Source organism: Mustela nigripes, chromosome 1, assembly GCF_022355385.1.
Source record: "Mustela nigripes isolate SB6536 chromosome 1, MUSNIG.SB6536, whole genome shotgun sequence".
NCBI lineage: Eukaryota > Metazoa > Chordata > Mammalia > Carnivora > Mustelidae > Mustela > Mustela nigripes.
In genome coordinates this window covers 98,316,314-98,329,145 of record NC_081557.1, presented here as the reverse complement: position 1 = coordinate 98,329,145, position 12,832 = coordinate 98,316,314, and the positions used below count along the sequence as shown (strand labels likewise).

Sequence of the window (12,832 nt, the reverse complement as noted above, 5' to 3'; positions counted from 1 at the left end):
CCTTTCCCACATCCGGCTGCATTACTGTGGCATTAAAATGAGCGCGTGTCCCCGGCTGAGTGTTGACCGCTGGTTGTAAGGGAAGGTCTGGAGTTCGGGGATATTTGGCACTTTTGAAATCTAGTCGGAGAAACAGTCTGTTTCTATGCGAGTCAAATAACCATAGGGAAAACATGCCAGTTCTTTTCGAAAATTATTTTTATTGATTTGGGAACGAACCGAAGTTAGAGTTTCAAATGTCTTTTGTTTCACTTAAATGTAAATTCAGGGGGGCCTGGGTGTCTCAGTTGGTGAAGCATCTGCCTTTGGCTCTGGTCGTGATCCCAAGCGTCCTGGGATCGAGTCCCGCATTGGGCTCCCTGCTTGGTGGGAAGCCTGTTTCTCCCTCTCCCTCTGCCTGCCACTGTGTCTCTCTCTCTCTCTCTCTGTCAAATAAATAAATAAATATTTTTTAAAAATGTAAATTCAAAAATAATTCCTTAGGAATGGGATTTTTAAAAAAGCAAAAACTTCTAATGAAGTTCTTTTTATAAAACTGTGATAACATTTTAAATGCCTCTAAATTCAATTAGTATAAAGTTAATTACCCACAATGTTCTGAACACTGGTGGGGATCTAAAAATAGGGAAAGGTGTCCACTCTTTCAGAGAGTTTAGAATTTCCTATATCGTTTCTTAGGAAATGCTCTGATGTTCTCTACCACAAGTATCATCTGGAGAAGCATCTAGACCAATGCTGTTCCATAGAAATATAATGTTGGCACATACCTCAGTTTAAATTCTCTGGTACTTATATTAAAAAAATGAAACAGGTAAAAATGATAGGAAAGGACGTATTTTATTTAGACGCATATAGCCAAAATATTATTTCAACATGTGATCAATAATGAAATATTTTGCATTATTCTTCTATAGTAAGAGTTAGGACTGGCTATGTTACATTTAGAGCACATCTCAGTTCAGACAAGCCAGACTCCAGCGCTCAGTAGCACCCCTAGCCAGTGGCCGCCATACTGGACAGTCACTTCTAGAGACCTAGGTCACTTCTAGACACCATCCCACACACAAACCTGCCAAGTGCAGGTCCAGGGGTAGCTCATGCATCGACTTTTGTCACAAGTACACCAGCCAATAAGAATGTATGCTGAAATCTGGGAGCCACTGGTTTTTAGCAGGTGAGAGTAAGGGCTTGTACCAGGGTGTGAGATGGATCAACTTAACAGTCCTCAGTATAACCTTTTCAGGTAGAAGCAGTGTTATCTTTCTTTCATTTACAAGCAGATGAGACTTGCAGGGTATTAATTGTTTACCCAAGGAAAAGCATAATTCAAACCCAAATATGTCTGACTTCTAAGTCTGTGTACTTTTTATCGGATAATGAGAGATAGAAACAAGTTGAAAAGGTTCAAGCCAGACCTTTTAAGGTCTTGAGTGACAAGCCAGAGAATTTAAACTTGACCCTAATCCAAAGATACCTGAAGGTTTTTGAGGAGAGGATGTAGGAATAGAGTTATTCCTTATACTCATAACCTGGCAGTGATGCTTAAAGTGGATGCTGCAGGTAGGAGATCAATTGGGATCTCCCCACAACCCTTTCTCACAGACTACAGAGGGCCTTGAGCGTCCTAGAGGTCTGAAGCATAGGTATGGCCTTGAGAAGACTTTCAGTAAAATAACCTCTCTGTTTAATCTTTCCCAAACTTAGCCCCTTGTAATCCAGAACTAGGAAATGGTTACCTAAGCAGAGTGGTAACTTGTAAGGCCAGAACATCATGAAATCTCCAGAAGGAGTAGTGTGGGAAGGTGATAGGATCGGGAGGAACCACCTAGAACTGTAGCCAGAAGTCAGAATCCCCAGAGGAATCTTAAAAAAAATACACCTTCTAGGACTCTACTCTTGAATCAATGGGGCTATGATAGAGCCTAAATAATAATGTATTTCTTGAGTGCCCAGGTATTCCTGGTACATAGCCAGTGTCACAGGTCATTCTGCATGAAATGTGAGTATATACAGGTCAGGAGGGGAGAAGAGTAGCATGAAAAATACTAGTGTTAGAAAAACCAAGGGAGCCACACATGCCATCAGGACTGGAAGGAGATCAGGCTTCAAGGAGAGAATATCCCATGGGTTGTACTGAAAAACGATCAGAGGACATGACAGCCAGGAAGCCACTGTTTTCAGGAATTCCATTTGGCATTGAAGATAGAGGCCCAGTTACAAGGATGTCAAGAAATTAAGGATCGGGAGCCTGGCTGGCTCAGTCAGAGGAGCGTGTGACTCTTGATCTCAGGGCTGGGAGTTCAAGCCCCGCACTGGGCATGGAGCCTCCTTAAAAATTAAAATTAAAAAATAAATAAATAAATAGAGCTAAATCGGTGTTCTAGAAAGTTGACGGAGGAAGGGAAGAAAGAGGAGGAAGAAGTGTTGGGGGGAGGATTTTGTTTAGTTTGGGGTTTAAGAATGAGCCTAGGTAAGCGGAAGAGACAGGGAAAGCGTGTCCGCAGGAGAGGAAGGCGGTAACCGGGGGACAGTAGCCGGGCGGCTGAACTATGGAAGCCGCATTCTGAAGGGGGAGAACAAGACGGGCACCAGGGGAGTGTCTGGCAATGGAGGTAAATGCACTGTAAATGTACAGACACAGACAGACAGGAGCGGGAGAAGGGCAGGAGATTTCTAGAAGGTGGAGCCCACAGAAATGAATTCATAAGATGGATGTCATTTAGATAAGCAGTGTCACAGTCGGATCAGCCTCTCCTGTCCACTCCCATGACCAACACCTAGCTCCCAGTGGAAATGAAAATTTCCACCAGAAATAATTGAAAATTTGCATCTGACTCTAAAGTCCACTCCTCGCACATGGTGGAAATCCTCCCCAGGAGAACTGTGGTTCAGAACTAGGCGACATCCTGAAGGCGTGTGAACACGGTCTGTTCTGTAAGTAGAAGACGGACGTCTGCCCCCACACTCGTGCGGCCCCACCGGCTCCCCCTGCTGGACGGGCGGGACGGTGCAGAGTCTCCTCTTCTCACCATCTTGTATTTTAATCTGACGCTGGGAGTGAAGTGATCCAGGCATCTCAGGACAGAACAAGTTGACAGGAAATTTTGAGTATAGCAGCATTATCCTGTCAGTCACAATACAATGTTGTAGCACGTCCGTAACTCTGGAAGTGCCAGAGCTCGTGAAAATTCATAGTAAACTTCTATATTTAGCCATTTGTAAGAGAAAAAAATCATTTAAAAATACCTATCTACTTCAGATTCAAACTCTTATTTTAACAAAAAATGCAGACAGATTTCACCCATTTCATGTCTCATAAACTAGAACATGCTTTTACTTTTAAAATTAATTGCCCACTCACGCTAAGTTAGGCAAACCTACTACATAATTTGTACACACGATGTTAAAATAATAAGTAAATGTGGGGATGAGTTAAGACTAGAATACTATTTAATTTTCCTTCTGATCTCTCAGGCAGAAGTAGTGCATATATAAGATGAATATATTTTTAATTTCATTTAAACGCCTGCAATAAAACTGATGGAAAATGATTCTTTAGATAGAAATTAGAAGTAGGAAAGCAAGGGTATTTTTATTAAAATTACCAAAGTAGGCTTTAAAAAAAAATGAGTTCTCTCTGTACCACTTTTGTGATTCTAAGTATGTTGTTAAAACTTTCCAGCCTTCCTTTTCAGAATTGTAAAAAGCAGAATTCTTATCTTACAGGCCTGTTATGAGAACTAAAGATAATTAATACCAACTGCCTAGCGTGTCATAGGTGCTCAGTAAATTATAGTTACTGCATTAGAGCTAGATTTTGTATTTCAACCCAGAACATAGTAACTAATGAATACTTTGTTATCCCAGGGCTTTTGTTTTTGGGTTTGTTTGTATCTAAAAAGCATAGCAATTTCACCGTCCATTTTATTTGTATAATTTATAGGACTGTTTTAATTCTTGCTTCAAGTTTATATTATCAGTGGTCTTCAGTGATGATTTCCCCAGTTTCATAAAGAAGACTTGGACTCAGGACACCTGGGTGGCTCAGTGGGTTAAGCCTCTGTCTTCGGCTCAGGTCATGATCTCAGGGTCCTGGGATCGAGCCCCGCATCGTGGGCTCTCTGTTCAGCGGGAAGCCTGCTTCCCCCTCTCCCTGCCAGCCTCTGCCTACTTGTGCTCTCTCCCTCTCTGTCAAATAAATAAAATCTTAAAAAAAAAAAAAAAGACATCGCTGACTTGGGCTCCTAGATCCAGGTGCCGTCCAAGTAACGCAGGGAGAAGCCACATTGAGATAGACACCAGAGCTCCCAGGAGAGCAGAGACCCTCCTAGGGGACCATGGAGGGAGCGTGTTTCTACTCCACGATAATTAATATGCTTTTTAAAATGTGCCACACTGATACAGGTTCTGGGCAAGTTTGCTGAATAAGCGACTGACAGTGACCCAGAACTTAGTGCAGCACAATTTGTGACACCTTTTCACTGCTGAGAGTGGAGGGCATAGCATGTTGAAACAGAAAGGTAAACTACATTTGGGGAAAGCCCTAAACGTTTACATATATAGTATTAGGCACTCACAATGTGTTTGGTTTCTGAAATGTGAAACAGAATGAAATTTACATTTAGTGGAGCTGGACTAACAAATCCTGACAAAAAGTGCAGTTGATTTAAAGTCCTTTAAAAAAAAAAAAAAAAAGAAAGAAAGAAAAAGCCTACAGATTGGTCACTGGGCAAGTAGGCCTCCTTCCTTCAAGGGGACACAGACCGGGTAATGTGGATGTTCCGGGAGGCGTATGCCCCAAGTGCAGACGCGGAAGGAAAGCATGAGTAGCGTGTACGCTGTTTCTGGAATGAAATTCTGAGGCTCTTGTGGTGTTCATTCCCTCCAAGCAGCTTTACACCTTTTCAAGCCCGGTGATTCCATCCAACTGAAGGTAGTTCAGTGGTGGGTATCGAATTCGTCTCTGTCCAAAGGTGTCCAGTAGTTTGTTTGTATTTTTCCTTAAATCCACTGCTCTTCTCATTCTCATGTGGCTTAAGTGTCTGATGACGAGTCATGCCGCTAACAGTGCGGTCCTGAGTGCCACAGGGATGGGCACCTGGTAAGCTGGCCCGAGTGTCCGCGCACTTCGATGACTCAAAGTCCTCGGTGACTGTTCTGTTTGTAATCGAAGTGCGATTCACAGACACATGCTGTACAGGCTTCAGACGTCCACCGTGTGGATCTGACAGCGCCGTCCATCATTCCGGGCTCGCCATGGTGATAAGTGTCGTGACCGGACGTAACTGTGGTGATAGTGACGATATGCCCTAAGCTGTATCTTTCATCTCAATGACTTACTGACTTTTTTGTCTGGAAGTTTGTACTTCCAAAGCCCTGTATCTGTTTCACCCATCCCCACCCCCACCAGCTCTCCCGCTGGCAACCCCCAGTTTGTTCTCAGTATTGGAGTGTGGTGGTTCTTTTGTTCTCTGTTCATCTGTTTTGTTTCTTAGATCCCCCATTTATGGGAAACCATAGGGCATTTGTCTTTCTCTGCCTGACTTATCTCACTTAGCCTAGTATTTTCTAGGCCCATCCACGCTGTTGCAGATGGCACAATCTCGTTCTTTTCTGTGACTAATATTCTGTGTGTGTGTGTGCGCGCGCGCTGTGGGCACGTGCATGTGTGTGTCTTCATCCATTTAAGTAAGGATGAACACTGAGGTTGCTTCCATGTCTTGGCTGTTTTAAGTAATGCTGCGGGAAACATAGGAGTGCACACGTCTTTCTGAACTAGTGTTTTCCTTTTCTTTGGGTAAATACCCAGGAGTGGAATTACTTCATCATGTAGTATTACTATTTTTAACTTCTTGAGGAGCTTCCACACTCTTTTCCAGAGTGGCTGCACCAGCTTGCACTCCCACCAACAGTGCACAGGGTTCCCATTTCTCAACATCCTTGCAAGTTTGGTTTTTTTGTATTAAGTTGTGTGAATTCTCTATATTTTTTGGATACTAACCCCTTATCAGATATAGGATTTGTAAATATCTTTTCGCATTCAGTAGGTTGCTTTCTCGTTCCGTCGGTTTCCTTTATGCAAAAACTTATTTTGGTGTACTCAGAATAGCTTATTTTTGCTTTTGTGAAACTGTCGGGTCCTGGACTTTATTTGGCAGTTTTTTGATTACTGATTCAATTTCATTAATAGTAATCAGTCTGTTCAATGTTTCTATTTTCTCCTGATTCGGTCTTGGAAGATTGTATGTGTCTGTGAATTTATCTATTTCTTCTAGGTTATCCAATTTGTTGGTGTAGTTTTTCATGATATTCTCATAATCCATTCTATTTCTGTGGTTGTTACTTTTTGTTTTTTATTGTATTTATTTGTGTCCTCTTCTTTTCATGATCAGCATACTGTAAGGTTTATCAGTTTTATTTATCTTTTAAAACAACTTAGTTTCATTGATTCTTTTTTCCTTTTTTTTTTTTTTTTTTTTTTTTTGCTCTCTCTCTTTTTTTTTTTTTATCTGCTATAATCTTAATTCTTCCTTCTAGCCTTGGGTTTTGTTTGTTCTTTTTCTAGTACCATTAGGTGTAAAGTTAGGTTGTATATTTGAGATTTTTCCTTTTCTTGAGATAGACCTGTATCACAATAAACTTGCCTCTTCCCGCTGCTATTTCTGTGTCCCAAAGATTTTGGACCATTTGTTTTCATTTCTGTCTCCATGTATTTTTTTAAATTTCCTTCTTAATATTTCAGTTAATCCATTCATTGTTTAGTAGCACATTTTTAAGTCTCTGTGCATTCTTGTTCTTTTCAGATTTTTTCCTTATTATTGATTCCCAGTTTTATATAGTTGTGGTCAGAAAATATGCTTGATATGATTTCAGTCTTCTTAAATTTATTGGGACTTGTTTTGTGGCCTGTCCTGTAATCCCTTCTGGAGAACATTCCATGTGCACTTTAAAAATTGTGTATTCTGAGGTGCCTGGGTGGCTCAGTGGGTTAAAGCCTCTGCCTTCGGCTCAGGTCATGATCTCAGGGTCCTGGGATCGAGTCCTGCATCGGGCTCTCCGCTCAGCATGGAGCCTGCTTCCCTCTATCTCCCTCTCTGCCTGCCTCTCCGTCTGCTTGTGATCTCTTTCTGTCAAATAAATAAATAAAATCTTTAAGGAAAAAAAAAAAACTTGCACACAAATGCACAGAACAGCATTTTTTTTTTTTTAAGATTTTATTTATTTACTTGACAGAGATCACAAGTAGGCAGAGAGAGAGGAGGAAGCAGGCTCCCCACCAAGCAGAGAGCCCGATCCGGGGCTCGATCCCAGGACTCTGAGATCATGACCTGAGCTGAAGGCAGAGGCTTTAACCCACTGAGCCACCCAGGCGCCCCAAACTACTCTCATTTTTTAATTATTTTTTTTTTCTTTTCGCTCTTCGGCTTGGTTGCTTTCCATGACCTTGTCTTTCAGATCACTGATCTGGTCTGCAGTGTCTTCTCATTGGCTGTTTATTCCTTCTGGTGTATTGTTTATTTCCATTACTGAATTCTTCAGCTCTGGCAGGCTCTTTTTTATATTTTCTACCTGTTTCTATAAGTTCTGAGATCATCCACTCTTCTCCAGCTAGTGGGTATCTTTTAGGATCATTATTTTGAATTCTTTATTAGGCATGTTGCTTATCTGTTTCTTTTAGCTCTTTGATTTGATTTGATTCTTTTAGCTCTGTGATTTTGTCTTATTCTTTCATTTAGGACATACACCTCTGTCTCCCCATTTTGTCTAACTCTGTGTCTATTTTTATGTGTAGGTTAGCTATTTTATGGGTAGGTTAGCTGTGTCTTCTGGTCTCATAGCGGTCTTGTATAGAAGAGATGCTGTGTTCCCTGCTGTGGTGGCTGATCTGTGATAGCTCTCAGCCTGGCAAACTACAATGACCCACTTTGCCTGATGTGGGCATACTAGGCAGCTTTGGTCCCCGGGCTATTGAGAGGCCTGAGACCACTGCCATGGTTGGCTTGTGGGTCGGCCGGCAGTCAGACTAGTTGTCTGCAGTTAGCTTCTCTGCCACAACTCTAGGCACCACTATGGCCGTGCTCCCCGTGTGTCAGAGAAGCCTTTGGTGGTGAGTGGGGCCAGCAATCATCCTCGGTATGTGCCCTTAGCTTCTCTGCCGCATCTGCAGGTGCACTGACGGGCAGGGCTTTCTCCAGATGCAGCCAGCTAAGAGGCGGGGCTGCTGGAACTGTGGGCATGCTGGTGTGTGAGGACGTTTCTCCCTCCCCAGGCAGGAGTCACTTTGCAGTGGTGCTGGTCCCTCTGGGATTGCCTGCAGGGTGTGTTGGGGGCAAGAGCTGCTCTGGAGGTTTGCCCACCAGGATGGGTGGATTAGATGGGGAATGTCAGGGCAGGGTTTGTGTGCTGGCGAGAGTTGATAGGACTCTTACAGGCATCTGGCTCTCTGGGCTGCGGAGGGTGGGGATGAGAAATGGCCCCCATGAGCACTTCATTCTTCGAGAAATCTCTTGCGGTTCTCTGCCCCTCCCTCCATCACACATTCTAAGATCAGTCAGTAAACCCCTTGCGTGTATACCCCAGGCACCTTCCAAACTGCTGTTACTGTGCTCTCAGTGGAGTTCTGTATTACTCTGGCTCTTTGGGGGACGGGGCTCTGTTTCCTGTTGCCCTCTGGCCCTCCTGAAGTTCGGCCCTCCTGCTTCTCAAAGCCAGGAGGGCTTTCTGGATGTTCTGTGGACTCACCTTCCCAGGACAGGTCTCTGGTTGCCGTGGGTGCCCGGCGTGGGGTCTGATCATCTTGCCGCTCCCACTTACGGGGATTCCCACCCGAGCTTTGGCTCCCACGCAGGGCTCCACCCCTCCTTTCCTTTGCAGTAAGTCTTCGGAGTTCTGATTAACGGGAGCAGGTCTGCTCCGTCAGTCTCCAGGTCATTTTCAGAATTTGTTATGTGGATGCAGCTGTCAGTGAGCCCGTGGGGTCCTGTCGAGGGAAGCGCAGCGTCCTGTTCTGCCGTCTTCCCAACTCGAGGTCTTGATTTCTTCACTGTGTGTCCGTGACCTGGTCACCTGACTTCCTTAAAAGTCACTGTATCTCTATCTTTCGCTTCTGCCCTTTCCGTGAGTAGTAAACAAGAAAACACCCAGAGCCTTATCACTCCCCTGCACGCTGATGTGTCAGATTCTCCCGTGGAACAGAATGAGGAGGAGGTGCACCACTTGTCTCTTTCTGACGCAAACGAACTACTGAAACTGCACCTCCCGCCCCTCCCCGCAATCGCGGCAAGTCCTCTGTCTTGGTCAGGGAACCAGGCTTTCTGGATTTAGATCAAACCTCCTGACTAGTAGGTGGGCTTTATTGTTGCATGTTTGTGCAGAGAATTAGGACAGATATTTTCTTTGCTAATCTCGGGTGAACCACGTTTGGCCAATAGGATCCATCCTTATATTGCATCTCTGGTAAGGACCAGGAGCCATGGAAAGAACTGAAGTAAGGGGGGAGGGGCATATCAGATGAGCCTTTTAAAAAGTTCACTGCGGGGCACCTGGGTGGCTCAGTGGGTTAAGCATCTGCCTTCCACTCGGGTCATGATTTCAGGGTCCTGGGATCGAGCCCCACTGCAGGCTCCCTGCCCCTTCCCCCACCTCCCCTGCTTGTGCTTGCTCGCTCTCTCTTTCAAATAAATAAATAAAATCTTTAAAAGCAAAAAAAGTTCACTGTGCAGATAAGTTTAGAGAAGGATTTCAGCACTAAGATTGCAGACGAGGAGACCTACTTCTATATGCAAAGGTTAAGTTGTGGACCACTGGGAAAAAAAAGATGAACTAGGAATATTCACTGCTTTCATGTACCAGTCACACAGCAGAGAATGGAGAAATAACGACTTCTACCTCTACCCACCAGAAAGCTTGGGATAGGAACTGGTTATTAAGTACACATCTCAGTGTTAACAGGGATGTACACAAACATCCCAGGTGAATCACTGAAAGTTTGAACAGAAATCAGATACAGATTTTAGAGTATGAGCAGAGAAGAATGTGTAAGTTATGATAACTTTTCTTTATATCAAGACTAGTGGGGTAAACCCAGATATTTATGAAAAACAAGCAGAGTTTAGCAATCTGTGTAACAGGATTTAGCTTCTGATCTTTAAAACGCAGAAAGGCTTTCATGTATCTAATCTGGTTTGTGAAGTTCTGTGAACTTGAGAACTCCTTTCAATGTAAATTAATTTGAATATTGAAGGTCATCTTAGCCAGACTCTGAAATTTGCTGTCCATTATTTGGTGGATTTGCTGTCCTGTTGCCTGTTCAGCATGTAAGTACAGGCCCAGTATCTAGTTAATAAAATCCTCCTGGAGCCTACTCCCCACGTGTATGGTTTACACGAGGAGAGTTCATTCAGATTTGATTTGGTTCTTTCAACAAAAATCGAAAATCTGTGCAGCAGACCTGTGTGGTCCAGCATGGTGACCACTGGCCACAAGTGGCTTTGAGCTCTTGTAATGTATCTAGACCAAACTGAGATATTCTGTAAATGTAACATACATACCAGATTGCGAAAAAGTATTTGAAATATAGCTGTCACTTTTGTTATGTCTTAAAGTGATAATCTTTGATAAATTAAGTGAACTGAAATATTACTAAAGTTAATTTCAACTGCTTTTTACTTGGTCTTTGCTTTTAAAAATGCACTATACTAGATCATTTAAAATTATGCATGTTGTTCCCATTATATTTCTATTAGATAGCTTCTCAGTGGAATACTTTTTATGCCCCAGCTTAATTGGGGCTTACCATTAACTAAAGGACAGCTTAATTTCCCCCTAGGTGAACATTCTAGGTGTTACTTACAGGTTAGTTGGCAGTGCCCCGTTTCTCTTACTGTCGTAAAGAAAGTCCTTAGAGACTGCAAAAAGAAACAAGCATGACTAGTTTTTTCTGTTTTTAATTATATCAGTATGACAAAGACAAATGTTAGTAATATTCCGCTGCATCTCTTTATAATCCTGAATTCACGGTTCTGGTTGTCATTAACCAGGAATTTTTTAACAGGCCAGTGGTCAGAAAACGTTCATGTTATCTCTGATGTGTTTAACTAACCTGGGACTCAGCAACAGTAGCAACCCCATTACATACGAATGAAGTTAATTACAGATCCCCTAAACAGTGTTACCAGTTACAAGAAATAGGAAATGTTACCCAGTTATAAGAATAGGAAAATGTGACTAGGGTCTCTGTTTTCTACTTTTGCTGAAATTAAAGACCTTTTTATACCTGCTTAACAGATATGTTCTCTTCAACATCTTTAGACTAATGACCCTCTTGGGTCAGGATCAGCTAGATGTGCTTATTATTAATTTTGGCTTCAAATTATGGACCTTATAAGGTCAACACAGTCTTTCCCCTTTCCTTCTTCCTTATGTTTTTCTGTTCTCAAAGCTCTCCTGACTCCACTGCTGTTACATCCATAACCAAGTGGAGGGTGATAGTGAACTAGTTTACATTTCGTGTATTTTCATTATTGAACATCAGTGATTTTTCAGACTTTTTTTTTAAGCGGTCTAATCCTGCAGATCTTAGTAGCATATTTTTAAAACAGACAAAATCAGAATTCTGGTGGAGTCCTAGAGGTGGGCTTTTTCCACTTAAAAATTCCCTTCCCTGCTACCTAGAAGTGGCTCTGAGCCACAGTGTGGAAATGGTGAACACTGATTAAATGACTTTCAGTAAGGGAGCATAGACTTGGTTTCTGGTGGTACATTCAGTAGTTAGCATCCTAAACAGTAGGTTTAGCTTCAGAGTGCTCTTGGTATATTGGAAAAAAGATCAGAGATCACAAATCTGAGGAGCTATTAGAGTGACAAAAGAGACATCAATCATGCAGTCGTATGAGCCTTCAGTGTAAAAGAAAATTTTGGATTTCCGTAAGACAGTGCATGGAATTCATTATACATTATCATACAATATGAAATTTAGACTGCAGTGACAGAAAGTAGGATTTTATCTTATTTCCGTATTTAAGATTCCATCCAGCTGCACTCCTTTCTCCCTATTTAAGGAACATAGGAGAGATGTGAGAATTTCTTTTAAATCAGTGAAGAAGGTCTTAAAGCCACTTTTCAAAGAGTTCTTTGAAGTTAAAATACATTCAAATGTCCAACGTGGATTATGTATGATCAGGCCTAAAAATTGAGGGAAAAAATATCAAGCAATGAAATATTTGAAAAGCACCTGGATCTCTTAATAATTCAGTGTTTGCTATCTTTATTGTATTTTCATGTTCCAGTTATTCTGTGATTAGCACCTAGTGTGCCCGACTTCCTGTACTGTGATGGAGTTCAAGCTAAACTTGAAGGGCTTGGCACAAAAGATTCAAACCTGGTTCTCGAGTTTAAAGGGGTACCTCTGGCTCTTCAGTTTTTCATTGTAACGACTTAACCTTGCAAACATGTGTTCTTATGGGTAGCTTCATGTGACAATGGCCCATTAAAGCCCCTGGGGTTTACAGTCCTCCTTGGACCATCCAGTACAGAACAGAGTGTACTTATAAGTCACATTCTAGATTAAATAAAAAATGATATATATACCAGGTTATAAAAAAGGCCATGCTCCTTGCAGCCCTCTGATAACCTTGATTACTTTTTGGTTTCTTTTGAAAACCGAAACCGTGTAGTGATCTCCAGACATCAAATGTATTGTTCTCAAAAATCACAATTTACTATCGGTGAGATTAAACCTAACGAAGACTTTGTTGGCTTCATTTTCACTCCAAAGCAAGTTTTCTCCATCTTCCACAAATTAGGATTACAGGGTCATGAGAGTATAAAGGCA

The 12,832-nt window shown here is 42.2% G+C and overlaps 1 protein-coding gene across 2 annotated transcripts in view; it reads left to right on the top strand.

The window, feature by feature from the left end:
- Positions 1-12,832, top strand: part of ZC3H12C (zinc finger CCCH-type containing 12C) — a 75,032-nt gene that overhangs the window by 34,764 nt on the left and 27,436 nt on the right. The window lies entirely within an intron of this gene.